Source organism: Neovison vison, chromosome X (assembly GCF_020171115.1).
Source record: "Neovison vison isolate M4711 chromosome X, ASM_NN_V1, whole genome shotgun sequence".
NCBI lineage: Eukaryota > Metazoa > Chordata > Mammalia > Carnivora > Mustelidae > Neogale > Neogale vison.
In genome coordinates, this window is record NC_058105.1 from 115,948,650 (window position 1) to 115,970,515 (window position 21,866).

At 42.6% G+C, this 21,866-nt stretch overlaps 1 protein-coding gene and 1 long non-coding RNA gene across 3 annotated transcripts in view; both read left to right on the forward strand.

Annotated features, from left to right (window-relative positions):
- Window positions 1-19: 19 nt before the first annotated feature.
- Window positions 20-9,004, forward strand: LOC122897692. Its single transcript, XR_006382591.1, has 3 exons — window positions 20-43; window positions 8,289-8,549; window positions 8,935-9,004. It is a non-coding gene; the product is annotated as an uncharacterized LOC122897692 (long non-coding RNA).
- Window positions 9,005-9,029: 25 nt separating this feature from the next.
- The window catches only part of BCLAF3 (BCLAF1 and THRAP3 family member 3), a 65,605-nt gene continuing 52,768 nt past the window's right edge, over window positions 9,030-21,866 (forward strand). The window contains exon 1 of one of the 2 annotated variants that reach the window (XM_044236071.1): window positions 9,030-9,049. The gene's annotated coding sequence lies outside the window, so the exon portion shown is untranslated. Of the gene's footprint in view, window positions 9,050-13,483; window positions 13,501-21,866 lie in introns of those variants that run through there. The other variant, XM_044236072.1, reaches the window with a different exon arrangement.

Genomic DNA, 21,866 nt, shown 5'->3' on the forward strand with positions numbered 1-21,866 from the left:
GAAATAAGTGAGGAGCTGTCCCCAGGACACAATGGACTTCTAGGTATGTACAGTAGAGCCGCTGTACTTTCATACCACTGATTTGAAGCACTTCTAGCTAGCTAAGGTGCGGTTAAACTTGGTGTGATCCAGGAAAACATTCCACATACCGATCTGGCATTTAAACAAAATTATAATGGGTATGGTGACCCTTAAAGTGAAAACCCAGATCAGCTTTTTTTTTTTTTTGGCATGTCTGCAGCGTGGGAGACAGTCCCAGCAAAGACCAAGAGCCAGGAGGGCAGAAGTGGAATGGGAATGTTGGAACCCTCGTGTTAACTTTCTGGGCTGCCATCTCTGAAACCAAGGATCCAGTCAATGCAGCCCTCCTCAGCTCTGCTGACAAAGCATCTGTTGAGTGCACAGGAGTGGACATCTTCTTCCCCTATGCTGGTCTTTGACAGTGGTGTTACAAGTAGCTTCTGTCCTCTTGAACCTGGCCACAGGGTCACAGTGGTGGCGAGTCACTCCTAAGAGCAATTTTTATTTTGTGAACGTTCTAAATTTTTCTTAGTATGTACAGGTTTTCTGTTAGTCAAATGCTTTGTAAACTAAATTTGGAAAGCAAATGTAAAGAACTATTTTGTTTCTAGAGGTGCTCTGGGGCACATTACCCATTAATTTGGGGGCACAACACGGAGTGACCTCCTTCCCCACTCTTCAGTATTGCTCAAGAAACACAATTATGTGAGAAAGTAGAGTGAGAACACTTAGAAACAGAAAAGAGAAGCCTTGTGGGTAGTATTTGGGGGTGGAGCAGACCCAAAGAGAAAGAAATGAAAAACTCTTACAATGTTTTCACAGGTGAGCCAGTACTAAAGAAAAATCAGTAGTTTTCTTCCACATTAATAATTAGTAGGAAATTGATGCTGAGAAAACCCAGAAATTCTTAGAAATAATAAGCTATATCTAAAACTTGATCAGGGGACATTAGATGTGAATGGAAAGACATGTCATGTCCCCAGGTGGGAAAACTTAATGTGTGTGAACTAAATTAATAGTAGGAACCCCTCATGTTTTTGCAGTATTTAGAAATTAAATCAAGTCCCAGTCAATGGAATTTCTTTTTTTGCAACTCATACAATACATGGAAAAAAATAAGCATATTAGCTTAAGAAACTTTATAAAATGAGCTTTTTAAAAGGGAGAATTTCCCTGAACAAACAGCTAAATGTTATGGTAAACCTTCCATAACTAAGCGTAGTCTGATAAATAGAACTTGGAACCAAAAATCGGTATCAGTGACATACCCAAGAGACATAAGAATATAATGTACGGTGGGGCAGGGGTAGATTATTTCTTCCTGTGAGGAGAGAGCATTTGGTGTAATGTCTCCTGAGGGTCAAGTGGGTTTAGTATGTCTGAAGGGATGTGGATAAGGGCCCAGAAGTCAATGAGGAAATTATAAAAACAGGATCAGGGTCCAAGGTGTGGGTACCAGTTTGGGTTCAAGGTTTAATTCAGGGGAAAATTTAGGCACAAGGCTTGGCACAAACCCTTAAAGATCTTGAATGGATGCTCCACCATGGTCTCGGGAGGTGAGAAGCAGTGGCCTCTACTTGCCATGGTTTAAGCTTCTTCAGGACTGGACCTGAAGAAGAGTACCTTCTCAGTTCCTGCTGTATGTGAGGTGGTCCTAATACTTCTCCAGGTTATGAGGTAGGTAGGAGAGGGTTGCTTCCTTGAAAACACAGAGCTGGGAACTTGACAAAACGGGTTGACTCCAGGGCCCCAGCTTTGGTACCGCCAGGAGAGTTGACGGGTTCTTCTGCCCCTGAGAGCAGCAGAAGTGCTTTTGGTAGAGCAGAAGCTTACAGCTGAGAAGAGCCAGGACCCCCATGGGGAATCCTTGTTCTGAGTGTGCTTAAAAAATAAAACAAAAAACTATTGAGCTATCATTTGCATACTATCAAAAGTACCCCCCTTTGTACAACTCCATCTTTGATTCATTCACAAAGTTGTGCAACCATTGCCACTATCTAATCTCCGTTTGAGTATGCTTTGGCCAGCATGTCTTAGCCATCCATCCACGTAAAGCAGCAGAGCTTGGCTGTATTATTAGCTCATGTCCCCTTTGTACCTAGAAGCAAGAACATGGGATTTGAAAGTAGTATTCCCTGAACCAATCACTTCCCCATCTTTCTGTCCCAACAGACCAAATTAATGTGGTGTTTATGTAACCTGATTTATGTGGGCTGTTCTGTGTTGTTTCACATTCTCTGTGCATAAACACTAGATCAAATGCCAAACATGGGCTCAGATACCCAGTATGGGCCTTCTAAGTCGAGAAACATGGAGTGCGTGAAACTGAATTAAAATGCTTGGAAAATTCTGAACCTTTGAGGACATGTCTTTCACAATGACCATCAGATCTAGTAGGTGTGGAGTGGCTCTACTTGCTTTTGTTTTCGGGACAGATGGCCCATGTTAACCAGGAGGGAAGTATTTTTCTTTTTTAATCCCAAGATCCAGGTCAGGGTCCAAGACAGTGTGCACTCCACACAGTGGAAAGAATCACCCTTGTTGCAGCCCAGAGCCTGAGAGTCACCTTGCAAAAGGCATACAGAGCTGATAGGCTTCAGATGTGACACCTAGAGAATTCACGCCCCAGTTCTCCCTTCAGCTGTGCAGTAAATAAGAGAAGCTTCTGAGAAGCATTTATGAAATGCCGAAGTTTAATCCCTCCAATTGGCGCCGAGGGATGGTTGAGGGTAGGGGATAAAGTCTAAAGTGACCAGCCTTCTGGACTTCCAAGATCGTCTTAAGGCAGGCTTTCCCCATGTCTCCATACAAAATACGAGGACTAGAGTTCCAAGGAATGGAACCTATGTGTAAAATAACTTTTTTTCTTTTTCTTTTTAAAGATTTTATTTATTTAACAGACAGAGATCACAAGTAGGCAGAGAAGCAGAGAGAGAGAGGGGAGGAAGCAGGTTCCCCGCTGAGCAGAGAGCCCGATGTGGGGCTCGATCCCAGGACCCTGGGATCATGACCCGAGCCGAAGGCAGAGGCTTTAACCCACCGAGCCACCCAGGCACCCTTAATAACTTCTTTTTCAAATTAGAATCAACAGCCCTCTGTTGACTATACTTGTCTTTTAACCACATTTTCCTAGCAATGTGTGTATGCTCATCTTCAAAATGACCAGAAAGTTGTCAACAAAGAAGTGATAGCTAAGAAGGGGGTAGGTCATGCACAGTAGGCATATGGAGAGCTTGTTGGGATGAATGCGGTCCCCAGGGTGGGACGCAAAGGTTGTTTTAGAACAAGGAGAATCCTACTGGTACCACCAGAAGGAAAGAATGAATTTCATTTGCTCAGTGGACCTGACCTTTGAAAGAGTTCTCAGGGGTCGCTCTTGTGCAGTGATGGCCCTGATGACTGGTATGGGGTGTTCAGTGTTCACTAATAGTAAGAAATTATCCAGAATGTGGAAATAAGGCCAAAAGATAACTGCATGCCCTTTGAAAGACCTGATAAAGCATGGTCTCCACAGATGAAGCTTTGTATGACAGACCATGTGCCTGGACTAGGACCCAGGCTCTGGAGTAGACACTTGTAGACAGAAAGTTGCAGATGACTTTCGTTACAGAAAAGCTGACTCCAAAGGTTATGTCTTTTTGTTCCTGCAGGGCACTGAGTAGCGTTGTATCTAATTTTGTGATCTCACCCCAGCATTTGTTTCCACACTAAACTTGTGTCCTGTGGTGCTGTGTGTACACCTACATCCATGTGACCAACAAGCAGTCCCCATATCCTCCCCTGATCCAGTTTTCTCATCCTGCTCCTTAATGAAGCCAACACAGTTTTGACCCATGCTCTTGTATATTTGCATCACAATTATGCTTGTAACCCTTCGGAAGTTATACTTTGACGATGAGGAAGCCTTAAGTCCTCAGCAAGTTTTGGAAATTTTAATCAGCTGCTATAATGGCTCTAGTGGTTTACATTAAATGCTGATGTCATGGGTGTCATGGCGTACCACCTGGACGGACCTCCTCTTTAAGACTGAGGTATTTGTCCTTCCAGATGTCTCCTTCTAGATGCTGGAAGTAGTTAGTGAGGCTTGTTGGTGAAGTTCCTCTCTAAGAATTGCCTTTGACTCAGGGAGGCGGCCTCACCAAGGTTAAACCCCCTCACTTGGGTAGCCTGTATCCAATGGATAATTTGGGTGTACAAAAATCCTTGCCTCAAGGTGGGACAATTCAGAAGGGCTGTCTCAGCTTCAGAGCTGCTCACTGTGGGTTCACTGGAGGCCTTTGTTGAGGTTACATTACAGCCCAAGTTCTCCCTCCTGCTACCTCCATTCCTCTCTGCACTACCTGTGGCCTCCTGCATGCCAACTGGTCTCAGACCCTGTTCCTGGAGAACCAGACCTGAGCCAGCGAGGCATTGTACTAAGGGCTTTCCACGTCCTCTCTCTCGCAAACTTAGGAATGAATTTCTGAGATAAGCACCATTGTTGTCATGCTCACTTTACCACGGGGACCAAGACAGGTGAAGTTGCTCATGCAAGGCCCCATACATCAGGAAGTACACACTGGGCTCCAAATCCACAACTGGATTTGGAGCCCATGCTTTTGAGCCCATGCTTGCCCTGGTCTGCTACACCTCAAAGCTCCTGCTTAGGGAAATCACATAGACAACCCTTCAAGGCTCTTGCCCATCAACCCATCTCCTAGCTACATTTGCAAGTTTCCCAGTTATTATTGTAGTTGTGATGGGTAATGAGGTCAGGTCTGCTGTTACATGTTTGTGTATTATTACAGTTTGGGAATGAGATATTTATTTGTGTAATTCTTTGGTTAATGTCTGTCTCCCTCACTGTTAGCTTCTTGACATCAGGGCTGCCTAACTGCCTAATATTCCTACTACCTAACACAGGAATTCAATAAATATTTGTGAGTGAATAAACATAGTTGTTACTGAGGAAATCTATGAATTAAAATCCATGACCTCTGATCTGCATATCTTTCTGCCAGACTCATATTCTGTCATGAGATGACACTCTCAAGGATCCTGGTTTTTGTGTTTGCTTTTGGATTCCTTAGTGTCTAGAACAAACACCACCTGTCACAGAGTAGCCCCACAACAAATCTTTGTTAAATGAATGTTGTTGTTGTTGTTTTAAAGATTTTATTTATTTATTTAACAGACAGAGATCACAGCTAGGCAGAGAGGCAGGCAGAGAGAGAGACAGGAGGAAGCAGGCTCCCCGCGGAGCAGAGAGCCCGATGTGGGGCTCGATCCCAGGACTCTGGGATCATGACCTGAGCCGAAGGCAGAGGCTTTAACCCACTGAGCCACCCAGGCGCTCCTGTTGTTGTTGTTTTAATTGGGAATATGTATACCAGTTTGGATGGTTTCACAGCACACAGCAGAAAGTGCCTTCAATTTTATGGGTATTTATTTATTTATTTATTTATTTTAAGATTTTATTTATTTATTTGACAGAGAGAAATCACAAGTAGGCAGAGAGGCAGGCAGAGAGAGAGAGGGGGAAGCAGGCTCCCTGCTGAGCAGATAACCCGATGCGGGACTCGATCCCAGGACCCTGAGATCATGACCTGAGCCGAAGGCAGCGGCTTAACCCACTGAGCCACCCAGGCGCCCTATGGGTATTTATTAATCACATACAATTTATAATAAGCTCCTAAGGCAGCTCAGTGACAGGATTCTTGGGCAGCATTTCTCTGAATGTCTTGGCTTTAAGAAGGTTGATGTGGCCAACATCTCATCCCCATGCCATTATGATCAAATGCATGAAGATATTAGGGGCAGGCTGTTCCTTGTACAGCTCCCTCCTTCTACCAGGAAGGAAACTATCACAGAAGCTCCCAGTAGGTATCTACTTCTCCTTGGCCAGTACTAAGTCTTATTTTTTTTTAATTTTATTTATTTATTTGACAGAGAGAGATCACAAGTAGGCAGAGAGGCAGGCAGAGAGAGAGGAGGAAGCAGGCTCCCCGCTGAGCAGAGAGCCCGATGTGGGACTCGATCCCAGGACCCTGAGATCACGACCCGAGCTGAAGGCAGCGGCCTAACCCACTGAGCCACCCAGGTGCCCCCTAAGTCTTATTCTTAAGATAAAATTAAGATAATCATATTCTTAAGATAATCACTGGCCAAAGGGAAGGGGATGATCATGTATGTTATTTAAAGTAATACTAGCTTCTATAATAGTTACCCCCAGAAGTTGCCAAATGTCTCAGATACAACAGAACTTTTTTGTTCCTCATGTGTAGTCTGAAACAGATGGGCCTTATTCTAACTCTCCTCTAAGAGGACCAGGCTCCTTCCATCTTGTGGCTCCTTCCATCTTGTAGCTCCTTCATCTTCCAAATTTATCATATTTTTCTGCATTAAGGCCACAGAATAGGGAAAGAGTATGGAGAAGACACAATGCTTCCCAACCAACTTGTCCTCTAAGGGCCTCATACCATTTCCCCTCATATTTCACTGGCAAGAACTAATCACGTGGCCCCACATAGATAGATGCGAGGGATGCTGGGAAGTGTTGTCCCTGGCTGGTTTGCCTCTTACCAGAGATATTGCTAACCCCTTGCTTTCCAAAAATTCTTTTATGAAAAGACCTACATTCATACCTGGTTTTGTTAACTGAAAGAAATCAGAAAATAATTTTCACTTTCAAGAAAAAAAGCTGTTACCACACTAAGGTAGGTCTTTTATAAAAGTGAAGTAGCCTAATGCAAACGTTCAGAAAATGGGATACTCTTGGTCGTATGCTATTTTGGCGTAGGAAAGTTTTCACAGGGAGATTGGATAGAAGGGAAACCTGTACTATACAAGGGGGAGCACAAATAATTTGGTATATAGTTTATTATTTATGCCATGCCATGATTAACTTAGAGCTGTGGGTAATGGGAACATAATGTGAGCCACATATGTCATTTTCAGTGTCACCTAGTGAACCTGGGAAGAGAGGGGCAGTAAATATTTTGATTGTATTATCATTAAATCTACCACACGATCCATTATGTTCTCTTAATGGACTAGTCTAAAGGAGAGTAAGAATTGGTATGAAAAAAGTAGAAGACACTGTGGGGGGTACCTAATAAATATAGAGTTAAACAAGTCAAATTTATCAGACTAATGAACTTTTTGAGAGCTTAATAACTTTTGGATTGGCATCTGGGTTGCACCAGGACACAAAACCAGACTGCTTATGGTAGGAAGAGACATGTGAACTGAGCTTATCAAGGATCTAGGGGAAGAGCTTCAGGGAAGGGGCAGTGAAGGTTTAAATAAGGGGAGTAAAAAAATATTTTGCAATAAAATTAAGTTTTAAACCTAACCTTATTGTTCTTTTTGACTTCATCAGTGTAGGTAGTCCATATCAATTTTTTTTTCAAAATAATTGCTGAGTTGTAACACGTTTTAACACCACAAATATGATAGGATTTTCAGAATCAGGGGCAAGCCACTTCACATATTACATTATACAAGAGTTCATCAGAAATAATTTATGGGACCAGTGAGCTGGTAGTAACTACCAAATCTTGCTTAGGAATTTGTTCTCCATCTCAATAGGAAAGCAGACATAAAGACAGTGACTAGAATGAGCAAAAAGAAATCTGCTGCATAAACCTGTTTAAAAACATTTTCTTCCAAACAGTATAAATCATTTGTCTGCGCCCGGTTGTTGACAAAGCCATTAAAAAAGTGAAGGTAAAGAAAGGACAGCATCCACCAAAAAAAAAAAAAAAAAAAAAAAAGCCTATAGGAAACAGGGCTGGGTAAATATTATATGTCAAATTTCATTTACAGTATTAACCAACCCAAAGTCAGAGAGTTAAGGAGAGAGAAAACTCACCTGGTTTTGGCAGTCCTGAGTTATAAGGATTAACGTAGATGCTGAAGGCATGACCAACACAATACAAACCATCTACACAAAAACTGAGAAAAATCTGGGCTAATAGCATTGTCAAGGGATGAGAAAGCTGTTTGTCCTACTTATTTCTAATTATCTAATTCTCACATCAGCATTTTAAAAAGAAGCTGTATAGAAGAGCAACTGGAGATACATGTCAGGGCAGCTGGCAGCTTTCCCTAGAAACCGTGTCCCTTCAAAAAAATGACAATGACAGTGGGCACTTGGCCCAAGTCTGTATCAATACCTGGTTCCTTCTTTTTTTAAAATTTGACCTTTTTTTCCTGGTTTAAGAATTAGTAGTCTAAAAACTACCATGGATTTCAACAAGCTTCTCTGTCCATCTTCTGGTTTACAGGAAATACAAGCCTTAGAGGAGTGGTACTCAAACCTGAGATTGCTGCAGAATCCCCTGGAGGGGCTTGGTTGAATCTGTACTGAGCCACTCCCCCAGAGGTTCTGACTCAGCTTTGAAGCAGAAGCTTTAAGATGTAGGGCATGGTCCCACTCTTGCTCCTTTTCTTCTGATCTGACACCAGTAATGTCTCAGAGACGGTCTATTCCTTCAGCCTGCATCCTGGACAGAAGAACCAGAGCTGATCTCCGATGGACTTGAAATGTAAGCAAGAAATAAACGTTTGTTGTCATAAGCCAATCAGATTTTGAGACTGTTATTATAGGGTAATTTATTCTTACTAACACAGAATTCTTGTATTAAGCATACCCAGCATTCAATAGCAGATTTGGCTTTGCAAAGAAAAAATAAATGGAAAGGCAGATAATAACCTATTTCTGTTAGGCTTATTTTGTGTATGTGTGCATATGTGTTATTCATAGACACAGCAAGGGCTATGTGACCTTGTGCAAACTACTTAACCTCTCTGTCCACACAAGTGAACAGCAAATAGTAGGAGGGCCTAACCAATATGTCTGAACAAAGATCACCTTGTTCAAAGATGATTCAAAGAATCTATCTTTATCTGTATCTCTTTATCTGTATATAGTAAAGTACACAAAAGCTAATCACAAAAGAGAGAGAACAGCATATTCATGAAAATGATTGACTACGGAATCCAAAAGGAAAATGTTATCACCAGTTTAACATCCTTTTGCAAGAAGGTAAGATGAGATGCAAAGTCAATAGGATGATTTGAAAGGTGGGGGTTGGGGGAGGAATGAAGCAAGGATGCTAAAATCTCAGTTAATAGCCTTTAAGTAAAAACAGAAGCAGAGGGGCGCCTGGGTGGCTCAGTGGATTAAGCCGCTGCCTTCGGCTCAGGTCATGATCTCAGTGTCCTGGGATCGAGCCCCGCATCGGGCTCTTTGCTTGGCGGGAGCCTGCTTCTCTCTCTCTCTCTCTGCCTGACTCTCCGCCTGCTTGTGATCTCTCTCTCTGTCAAATAAATAAATAAAATCTTTAAAAAAAAAAAACAGAAGCAGAAATAATGCTTTGGGAAACCCTATCAATAATACTGAAAGCAAATTTGAGTTGTACCAAATGTCAATGTCAAAAAAGGATAAAGTGAAAAAAATGATAAAACAGAGAACGGCCACAGACAATTGCTCTCTCTAAAAGAGACCAGAACAAATGGAGCAGAAACAATTCTTTTTTTTAGTATTTTTAAAATTATGTTAATTAGCATACAGTACATTGTTAGTTTTTTTTTTAAAAGATTTTATTTATTTATTTGACAGACAGAGATCACAAGTAGGCAGAGAGGCAGGCAGAGAGAGGAGGAAGCAGGCTCCCTGCTGAGCAGAGAGCCCGATGCGGGACTCGATCCCAGGACCCTGAGATCATGACCTGAGCCGAAGGCAGCGGCCTAACCCACTGAGCCACCCAGGCGCCCCCATTGTTAGTTTTTGATGTAGTGTTCTGTGATTCAATATTTGTGTATAACACCCAGTGCTCATTGCAACATGCCCTTAATACCCATCACCAGGCTAACCCATCCCCCCATCCCCCTCCCCTCTGAAACCTTCAGTTTGTTTCCCAGAGTCCATAGTCTCTCATGGATCGTCTCCTCCTCTGATTCCCCTCCTTCAGTTTTCCCTTCCTTCCCCTTAATGTCCTTCATGCTGTTCTTTATGTTCCACATATGAATGAAACCATATGATAATTGTCTTTCTCTGCTTGACTTATTTCACTTAAACATAACCTCCTCCAGTCCCACCCATGTCGAAGCAAATGGTGGTATTCATCCTTTCTGATGGCTGAGTAATATTCCATTGTATATATGGACCACATCTTCTTTATCCATCAAAACTAGAGGAGAACATAGGCACTAACCTCTTTGACATCGGCCACAGCAACTTCTTTCAAGACACATCTCCACAGGCAAGGGAAACAAAAATGAAAATGAACTTTTGGGACTTCATCAAGATAAAAAGCTTCTGCACAGCAAAGGAAACAGTCAACAAAACAAAGAGGCAACAGTTCTTCTGTAAAAAACTTCTCAAACTTGGGCACCTGCATGGCTCAGTTGGTTGCACGACTGCCTTCGGCTCAGGTCATGATCCTGGACTTCCAGGATCGAGTCCCACATCGGGCTCCCAGCTCCTTGGGGAGTCCACTTCTCCCTCTGACCTTCTCCTCTCTCATGCTCTCTCTCACTCATTCTCTCTCAAATAAATAAATAAAATCTTCAAAAAAAAAAAAGAGCTTCTCAAACTCAACACGCAAAAAACAAATAAGTCAAAAATGGGCAGAAGACATGAACAGACACTTCTCCAAAGAAGACATACAAATGGCTGTCAGACGTATGAAAAGCTGTTCATCATCATTAGCCATAAGGGAAATTAAAATAAAAACCACAATGAGATACCACCTTACACCAGTTAGAATGGCAACAGTTGACAAAGCAAGAAACAGCAAATGTTGGAGAGGTTGTGGAGAAAGGGGAGCCCTCTTACACTGTTGGTGGGAATGCATACTGGTTCAGCCACTTTGGAAAACAGTGTGGAGGTTCCTCAGAAAGTTAAAAATAGAGCTACTTTATGGCCAAGCAGTTGCACTACTGGGTCTTTATACCAATGATACAGATGTAGTGGGGAAAAAAGGCTCATCTGCACCCCAATATTCATAGCAGCAATGTCCACAATAGCCAAACTGTGGAAAGAGCCAAGATGCCCTTCAATAGATGACTGGATAAAGCAGAAATAGTTGTTGAAGGTAGAATAGAAGAAAACCTTCCTGGACTGAGTCATTAATATGCATTTAAAAAGGTCTCACACCTCTTACCAGACAGATGGGACAATACGTTCAATGAAGTAGAAGCAAAAGCAGAATTTGTCTTAAATGGCAAACACTTCAGTATGGCCAGAACACTGAGTACAAAGAGGTAGAGGGCTAGAGAGATGAAGTAGGAATCAGATAATCCCACCCACCCACCCCTGCCAGTCCAGAACAGCCTCTGGGAGCAGTGTGGGCCCGTGGCTCTGATCAGTCTTCCGCAGGGGGCTTGCTGACCTGCAAGTACAAGGACAAGGACGGGAAACAACCCATGGGCTACTTCTTTGGGAATAACTGGGCTGAGAGCTACAGGAATCACCTCTGGAAGGAGCACCACTTCAAGGCCATTGCCCTGGTGGAGAAGGTCCTGCAGGCTGTGAACGGCGGCAACGTCCCCAACATGACTTTGGCCACATTCCAATGGATGTACCACCACTCCCAGCTGCAGGGTGCCCATGGGGAAGCAGTCAGCCTCGGTATGTCCAGCGTGGAGCAGCTGGCATGGAATATGGCCTGACTGAAGAAGGGTCCCTGAAGGGCTATGGTGCAGGCCTTTGATCCTGGCACCTGGCTGCCCACGCAATGCCCCAGCTACTACCGCTAGGGCCAGTCCTGGTTCTAGCTGCCACCTCTTCTATTCATCCTTACCAGTCTGTCTTAAGTTGATTTAACATGTTTTTTTTTTTTTTGATTGTCGAAAGAAAGAAAGGCCTTACGTACTATGCTGAGAACTTTTTTCTGTGAAGCAGGAAGCAATATCATGTATGAGGAGAGGAAAATGATAATTGCTATGGGACTTAAAGAGAGTAGTAAGGGTTAATAACAGCAATTACTGGAGATGAGAGAGGTCACATAAAAGAGACACCAAGGTTCTAGCGGGTATCCAAAAATTTGTAGTGACATCATTCGTGTTGTGTGACTTTTTCTTCCCAAGCAGTACTTGAAAACACAGATGTAGGAATGGAAAATGCAGATAACTGGAGCGTTTAAAGGTGGTGGTTTGATGTTATCATGTGTCAAAGGGCCATTCCAGGGGCTCTGCTTACAAGAGTTGTTGAAGTCAAAGGCCACGTACTTAAGTCAGGTAGAAGGTTCGGGGATGTGAGAGCTCTCTGGTCTTTGAAGATCAAGTACATTGAGAATAAGAGAGAGATGGGACTTCAAGGATGAGGATTACGAGTACAAATAAACAGGATTTTGAAACTTAAGGTTTTAGAGATGGAGCGGTATAAAGTGATTAATGTCTAGATCTGCTAGAATAAGTGCCTGGGAATGGGTGGATAAAGTAGAGTAGAGGTAAAGTCATCTGGATTGAGGAAGTTAAGGAAAAATGGCTCAATCATTGGTGTTGGACTAATTGGCATGATGGCTGTAATTCACCTCAGATGGAGAGGAAAATTCTAATACAATCAGCTGGCAATAAGGGAGGGTAAAGGTGATACTACTAAATGTGGTGGGCTCTGAAAGAGAAGTCTTGCAAGGAGGAGAAACCATATCAAAATGTCAAGTGAGAAAGCTCCAAGAGTGAGGACATACTACCTGTATGGCTGGTGGTTGGAGTGCAGGGAGGAGAGAAATCAAGAAAGCAGACAAAACTGAGTATTTTTGAATTGGATGGTGGGGAGATGTTGGTACTGTTAGCCTATTTGGGAGTTGCAGAGCAGAGATTTCGTTTTCTGAGTAGAAACTTAATTTAAGGCCATAGGAATGGCAGGTGCAGGTTCAGGTGGGCTGGCTCTGGAGGGACCTTGAGGGCCAAGCCAGGAGCTGGAAAGCCGAGGCTCATCTGCTTCGCCACCTTTGCCTTGTACACCTTTGTGTACAACGCCGGATGACCCATGGGACTAAGCTCCTGCCCCTGGCTGAAGGATGAGCTCCGGCATCCAGGATCCCAGTTCCGGGATCCCAGGATCGCGGGACCTGGAACGCCTCGTGCATAGCTCCTTCCCCGGCAGACTGGCAGCAGACAGCGCATGCGCCCTGGACAGAGCGGCACAGGTGGGAACGGCCGGCAGAGGGCGCAGGCGCTCTGGCCGGAGCTGTCCAGGCGGGGCACCCTCGCTGCGAAGGAGTAGAGAGCACGGGTCGGTGGGAGAGCCGGCCAGCGCGAGGCCGCGGACGCAGGCGGGGCCAGAGCGGGGGCGGGGCGAGGCGGTTCCGGAAGGAAGTGGTTCCGGGTCCCGTGGCCCGGCGGTGGTAGCTGTGGTACCTCTGCTGTGGGAGGCGGCGGCCCTGCGAGGGGCGAGGCCCGAGGGGCTGGCGGCCGGGCTGGCGGCGGCAGCGGCCGGGCTGGCGGCGGCGGCCGGGCTGGCGGCGGCGGCGGGGACTTCCCGGCCGGGTGAGCGGCCCCGGGGGGGGCGGGCGGGGCGAGGAGGCCCCGGCCTGCAGGAGGGCGTGTCCGTCGTCCGGGAGGGGCGGTCTCCAGGAGACGGGTGGGACGGCGGGTGGGGCGGTGGGGAGGATGCGGAGGCTAGTCTGGGACTCTCGGGGGACCGCCCCCTCCCACTGCCTCCGGCCACTGGCGCAGCGACCCGGGCACCTGCTGCCGTGGCTCTGATCCTTCCCCGTCGTCCGGCAGGCTGCGGCCCCGACGGTTCGGAGCGACTTTTATGGGGACAGGGGGATGGTGTTCAGGGACCGTGCCCTTGTCCCTGAGGCGAACCCGGACGCGTAGCCTGCGGGACCCGAGCCGAGGAGACCCTGCTTTGTCCTCCGGAGGCTCTCCTGCAGCCCAGCGGCATCTTCTTCTGGTAATGTCCAGAATGAGTCGCGAAGGATGCTCTTTATCCTGCGTTGCAAAGTAAAACTTGTGTTTTTAGAAACGTGTCTTGAAAATTGGCACATCTCCTTGCGCTTTTCTAAGGTGTATTAGGAAACTGGGCCGGTCACTGTCAGGATTGCCCTGTCGGTAAGTCAGGAGGAAAAGAAATGGGAGAGAAACTTATTCTCCCAAATATTTTCCTGCCAAGGGGCTTTTTCAATTGCCTCCTATGTGATTGCTTTTCTTTTCTGGAGCAAAGTAAAAACTACAGAAATCAGGAAGGTCTGTCTGACTTCTGGCCCAGCAACCCTTTTAGCATTTTTCTGAATGAGAACTGGGATAAATGAGACTGGAATTTGGAAAGAAAGATTTTGGTGGGGATTCATAATGAGAGCTTTAATTTTCAATAGTATTTTGTTATGATATGGTAATGTTTATTAAATGTTATTTTTTAAGGGTACTTTTAAAATGGCTACTAAAACGTTCTTTTGAAAGCCCCTGCTGTTGTTTCACAGCCCCCTTTAAAGATCTTTAAAATATTTATATATAGAAACATTTTGTAACATATTTACTTACAAAATTTCTAAAATATGCAAAACCATGATGAAGAAGATACACTGTTTCACCAATCCAAGTAACCATTATGAATATGGTTACTGGGTATACATCTCCATTCTCTTTCTGTGCAGAGATGAATGTATGGATTTTTCTAAAGTGGCTTCTGTTTTGTAACCATTTTTTTTTTCTTACTTCAGAGCATGCCATTACATGGCTCTAATAATTCATTTAGTTGGTTATTCCGTTTTTCACTAAACACGTTGTTGAAAAAGTGTAAAATCTGTACACCCATCATTACTTCTTAGTGTACATTCCTAGATGATCGAATTGTTGGGTTTGTTTTTTTAAAATGTAAATTGCTCAGTTTCCCTCTGGAAAGGATGTGCTATTTTGCACTCCCACCAACAATCTGTGAGTGTCTTTTTCTACACCCTAGCAAAAGGCAACATTTAAAGGATTTCTTCAGGATCACTTTTGGACCATTTCTGTTCTTCTCTCCACCCAAGTACCATTATCATTCTCTAGCTATCACTTTTTTAAAAAAATTTGTTGACAGCAATTCAGTTTCTCATCTTTTATTACACTTTTACCAGTTTAGTAAAGACATGTTATCCTTTGAGGAGGCATCATAGAGTGAACAAGAGATCTGAATTCAGGACTTCCTTGAATTCTGGTATCTCCGATTCCTTGAACAAATCACGTAGCTTTTCTAAGGGACAATTTCCTCAACTCCAAAGTAGATACTATAGTACATTGACTTTATCTTTTTTATAGGGTGGTTATTTAAGGGTCAGATGGGACATTTATAGAAAGTACATTTAAGCAGACTTTGTCTTATTGCCAATTATTGCCATATTGTAAAAATTTCAGAGCGCAAGAGCATCTTGATTTTTTAAAGTAAATTTCTGAATTTAAAAAAGCCATTCTGATACTTTGCCCCATGCTCTTTCACTTCTTAAATTTGAAGTTTTTAAAAATTCTGTCCCAGATTATATTCAGAATGCTATCAGGTTTATGAAATTAGGTGAATGAATGAATCTGCACAAATACTGGAGGATTGTGCCAATATTGAAAGGCACTACATGTGAAGCCAAGGAGGACAAATATAAAGCTAAATAAAACATAATCCTTGAGATCATGATAAATAAAACATAGTCTTTGTGCCCTACAGCTACAGAATGTTCAGGCAGCTAGAGGGCAGAAAAGCTGCTTTCCAAATTTAGATGGCAATTTTAGATGTGATTCAGGATGTCAACTATTCTCAAGTGTCCTAAAGTCCAATTCTGCTGACGGAGCATCTGCACAAATGACCACGCAGTCTCTTCAGGGTCATCTTTCCAGAGGTAGGAATTGTGAGTTGGGGAAGTGTTAGTATTTGAGTCTGAGAATCTGGATTCTGGTTTCAGGTCCTTCACCTGGGGCAGTGTGGTTAGCTTTTTTTGAGGCTTGTTTTTTGTTTTTGCTTTTTTTTTCCACCTATGAAATGGAAGCTAACTCTAGCTTCCTCAGAGTTTGTTGTGAGGAGTAAATGAGATATTATTGGCAAGACACTCAGTGGACCAGGAAGTACTAGCACTCCCGTAGTCCTTCTTAACCACTGAAAACTTAGCATCTTGAGGAAAGAAACTAGGTCTCTTGCAGCTTTGAGTGCCTCCCCACTACTAGCCATTGGCATTTAGTAATGTTTGCTATATTAACATACAATACGACTGCTGAGAAAAATTTAGTGTGGACCATTGACGAAGGTAATATGTAAATGTGGGATAGTGGAGTTTTATTAAGGACTCAAAGGAAACACTGAACTGATTGGACCCAGGTTCATCTTTACTGTGACTGTCCTTCTATGTTATATCACCAGTGCCAGAAACATAGTCCCTCCCTACCAGCAAAAAACCTACTCCCTAGACCCCTGTCACCACAGCCCACTTTCTTCCTCCTTTTCCATTCGGCCTGTTAGAAGAATTGGGGTTTTTTGGTGGTTTTGTTTTAAGATTTTATTTTTAAATAGTCTCTGCACCCAATATGGCACTTGGCAACCCTGAAATCAAGAGTTGCATGGTGCACTGACTGAGCCAGCCAGATGCCCCTAGAAGGAGTCATTAATAATTAGCTTTCTTAAGTCTCCTTACCCTCCACTTAGTCCTGAAGCCACGTGTTCACATTTTTTGTTCTTTTTTTGGACCTCTGTGCAGCTTTTGTCATGAAAGTCCCCTTTCTTGAAATATTCTTTAGCTTATGAGATTCTGTGTTCTAAGGTTCCCTCCTTCCTCAGAGGATGACGTGCTTTCTCTGTCCCCTTGGCTGGTTCATCTTCTCGGAAAGGTTGATGTTCCTATAGGCTTAATCCTTCTCATGATACACCAGGTCTGGAATGATTTATAGAGCAGTGAGGCCGTCTGGTGTTTGAAGGTTTGGTAGAATTCTCCTGTGAAACCATATGGGCCTGATGGTTTTTCAGGGATATTTCCTAAATAACTTTATTTCTTCTATGAAAATTGGTCTGTTTAAGCTTTCCTTTTTTTTTTTTTTTTGTTAGCTGTAAAAACTAGGGTTTATTCATTTAATTATTTTTTGGTTTCGGGAATAGAATTTAGTGATTCTTTGCTTACATACAACACCCAACGTTCATGCCAGCAAGTGCCCTCCTTACTCACCATCACTCATTTAGCCCATTCTCCATGAACTTCCTTCCACCAACCTTCAGTTTGTTCTCTGTCCTTAAGAGTCTCTTATGGTTTCCTTGCCTCTCTCTCTCTCTCTCTTTCCTTTCTTTCTCCTTCCTATATATTCATCTGTTTTGTTTCCTAAGTTCCACATATGAGTGAAATCTTATGGTATTTGTCTTTCTCTGATCGGCTTATTTTGCTTAGCTGTTTAAGCTTTCTGACTCTGGGGGTCAAATTTGGTAGTTTTTGTTTTTCTAGCAAATTATCTCTATCATCTGGCTTTTCAAATTTATTTATTTATTTATTTATTTATTTATTTTAAAGATTTTATTTATATATTTGACAGAGAGAGATCACAAGTAGGCAGAGAGGCAGGCAGAGAGAGAGAGAGAGAGGAGGAAGCAGGCTCCCTGATGAGCAGAGAGGCCGATGCGGGACTCGATCCCAGGACCCTGAGATCATGACCTGAGCCGAAGGCAGCGGCCTAACCACTGAGCCACCCAGGCGCCCCTGGCTTTTAAAATTTATTAAGTGGAGAGCTACACAGTAATCTCTGATGATTTAAAAAACTTTCTTCTATTTCACTGGTTGCTTTCTCCCTCATTCTTATTTTTCTATATTTGTGTTTTCCCCTTTTCTTAATCACATTATATAGGGGTTTATCTACTTTAGTTTTTTTAAAAAACTACAGAATTTTATATTACTACTCAGATCTAGTTTTCTATTCTCTGCCTCATTCTCTCCCTCTGTTTTTATCTTTATTATTTCCTTCCTTGTGCTTTCTTTTGGTTTACCTTGTTATTTTTTTAGGTTTTTTAACCTTGGAAACGAATTTATTTCTATTATTTTGTTTTTATTGATAAATTTATTTAGAGCAAGAAATTTTCCTTTGATCACTGCTTTAAATGTATCCCATAGAATGTGAAATGTAGTGTTCTCATTGTCATTGTTTCTTTTTTTTTTAAGATTTTATTTATTTATTTGACAGAGAGAGATCACAAGTAGATGGAGAGGCAGGCAGAGAAAGAGAGAGAGAGGGAAGCAGGTTCCCTGCTGAGCAGAGAGCCTGATGCGGGACTCGATCCCAGGACCCTGAGATCATGACCTGAGCCAAAGGCAGCAGCTTAAACCACTGAGCCACCCAGGCACCCCAACATTGTCATTATTTCTTTAAAAATCTATAATTTAGGGTGGTTCAGTGGGTTGGGCCGCTGCCTTCGGCTCGGGTCATGATCTCAGGGTCCTGGGATCGAGTCCCACGTCGGGCTCTCTGCTCAGCGGGGAACCTGCTTCCCTCTCTCTCTCTGCCTGCCTCTCTGCCTAGCTGTGATCTCTGTCTGTCAAATAAATAAATAAAGTCTTTTAAAAAATCTATAATTTAACTTATAAGATACTCAGTTATTTAATAGGAGGTTTTTAAATTTCTAGGTGAAAGGGCTTTTCTGTTATTTTTATTAGTAAATTCTAGTTTCATTACATTATGATCAGAGGATATTTGTAATACTTCTGTTTCATGGCAGTTGCTGATGTTTCTTTGTGATGTAATATATGAGTACTTTGGTGAATATGGCATGGGCATGAGATAAGAATGTATATTCTCTAGTATCAGAGTGTAGAGTTTGGTAAATATCCTTAAGATTTACTCTGTTAGGTGCGCCTGGGTGGCTCAGTGGGTTAAAGCTTCTGTCTTTGGCTCGGTTCCTGAACCCAGGGTCCTGGGATTGAGCCCAGCATTGGGCTCTCTGCTTGGCAGGGAGCCTGCTTCCTCCTCTCTCTCTGCCTGCCTCTGTGCCTACTTGTGATCTCTGTCAAATAAATAAATAAATCTTTAAAAAAAAGTTTTACTCTATTAATTATGCTGTTTAGATCTTCTGTCTCCTTATTTTTGGACCACTGAATTGTCTCATATACCACTCAGAGTACATAAAGTCTCCTGTTATTAGTGTGTTTCTCTGTCTCCTTGCATCTCAAGTAGTTTTTGTTTCATAAAGGTGGTTTTTGTGGTATATTCATGTGAATATGTGTATTCACATATGTCTAAGTCATGGATTGTGGCTTTCAGCATTAAAAAGTGTCTCTCTCTCTCTCTCTTTTTCTTTTCTTTGGTCATGATGAATGCTTTAGGACTTGAATTCTTTGCCTGATTCCAGAAATGGGACTCTGCTCTCTTTTTGTTACCAATTGTTTTAGATGTGTCTTGTGTAGCATCTTGAGTTTTGTTATGCAAGCCAAATGGAAACTTTTTATTTTATTCGGCCAGTTAAACACATTTCCATTTACTATTAGGACTGATATATTTGGCTTCAACTCTATCAGAATATTTTGTTATGTTTACTCTCTCTTTGGCTATGAGGTGTGTTTTTTGCTCTTTTGTTTAAAAAATTGGGGGGTGGTATTTAGGAAGGCTTGTATTTTTGTCCTTATGGTTGACCTTTGTTCTTAAACCTTTATAAATGCCTTTGCCCCCTTGGTTGTTTATTTAAACTTGTGTGTGTGTGAAAAAAAAATGCATCGTATTCATGAAATCATAGTAAGTTAATGATAGGCAACAGTAAGATTCCTTATCTACTTTCGGCTTCTCCTTATTGAAAAACTGACGGTAACACCAACCCCTGTAGCCAAGAGCATTAGTCCACCCTCTGGTCTTCTCAGGTGTGGCTTCCTCTGATTTGCTGGTCAGCCTCTTCTTCTGCAGGCTCTGACTCTGTCCAGTTCTGTGCTGAGATTGTGGCTTCTCTGTTGCAAAGGCTTTCCTGGGGAATTCTTTGCATTTGTAAATGCTGGGTTCCTATTTAGTATGAAATTTTTGTTAGTTGATTTTTTTTCTTTCTTTTTTTTTTTTTGGTAACCTCTTTACTGAGATGTAAGTTACATACCACACGATTCACCCATTGAAAAGTGCACAATTCATTGTTTTTTGGTAAATGCAGAGTTGTGCAGCCATCACCAGAGTCCAGTTGTTGTTTTTTTGTTAATTTTGAAACCACACGGATAATATGAAGTATCACTTCAGAGTCCAGTTTTAAAACATATTCATTGGGGCACCTGGGTGGCTCAGTGGGTTGAGCCTCTGCCTTCAGCTCAGGTCATGATCTCAGGGTCCTGGGATTGAGCCCCACGTCCGCATAGGGCTCTCTGCTCGGCGGGGAGCCTGCTTCCCCCTCCCCTCTGCCTGCCTCTCTGCCTACGTGTGATCTCTCTGTCAAATAAATAAATAAAATCTTAAAAAAAAAAAGTATTCATCATCCCCCAAAGAAACCCTGTGTCTTTTCTCCCCAGCACCCCCCACCCCACCCCCGCCAGGCAAGCACCAGTCTACCGTCTGTTTTGTTGGATTTGCTTACTCTGAATCTTTCATATAAATGGAATCATATAATATGTGGTCTTTTGTAACTCGCCTCCTTCCCTTAGCATAACGATTTCAAGACTCATTCCTGTTTGACCATGTGTTAGTATTTCATTCCTCTTTATGGCCAAATAATGTTCATTTGTATGGATATAGCACATTTTGTTTATTCACTTATCTCTAAATGGGCAGTGGAATTGTTTCTACTTTTTTAACTATTATGACTAATGCTGCTATGAATATTTGTGTACAAGTTTTTGTGTGGACATATATTTTTATTTCTCTTGGTTATGTATGTAGGAGTAGAATTGTTGAGTCATATGGTAACTCTGTTTAGTTTTTTTTTCCCAAGATTGATTTATTTAGTTTTGAGAGAGAGAGAAAGCATGAGTGGGAGGGGCAGAGGAAGAGGGAGAGAGAATCCCAAGCAGACTCTGCACTGAGTGTGGAGCCTTCCACGTGGCTTGATCTCATGACCCAGAGCTTGCGACCTGAGCCCAACCAAGAGTTGGACACCAACCTGACTGCGTCCCTCAGGTGTGCCCCTGTGTAATTTTTTTTTTAAAGATTTGGTTTTTTTTAAAGATTTTATTTGTTTATTTGAGAGAGAGAGAGGGAGGGAGAGAGCTAGAGAGCATGAGTTGGGGGAGGAGGAGAGGGAAAGGGACAAGCTGACTCAGTGCTGAGCGTGGAGCCCAATGCAAGGATCTATCCCACGACCCTGAGATCACGACGTGAGCTGAAACCAAGAGGTGGATGCTCAGCTGACTGGGCCACCCAGGTGCCCCTCTGTGTTTAATTTTTTAAGGAACTGCCAGACTGTTTTCCCAAGCTGTTGCATCACTGACATTCCTCCCAGCAATGTATGAGGTTTCCCTTATCTCTCCATCTTTTCAGCACTTGTTATAGATACCTAGTTGGTGTGAAGTGGTATCTCATGATTTTGATTTGTATCTCCCTAATGATTAATGATGTTGAACATCTTTTTATGTGCTTATTGGGCATCTGTATGCCTTCTCTGGAGAAACAGTGATTCAGCTCCTTTGCCCATTTCTTAATTGTGTTGTTTTTTATTATTGAATTATAAGAGGTTTTTTTGGTATGTTCTAGATACAGTCCTCTATCAGATGTGATTTACAAAAACTTTTCTCCCATTCTGTGTGTTTCCTTTTTGCTTTTTTCTCCCCTTTTTTGCTTTTTTGATAGTATCCTTTACTGTGTAAGTGTTTTATATTTTGAAGATGCCTGATTTATCCATTTTTTTCTCCTGTTGCCTGTATTTTTAATGTAATATCTGATCCAGGGTCACAAAGATTATTTACTTTCACATTTTCCTGTTAGAGTATTAGTACTCACATTTAGGTCTTTGATCC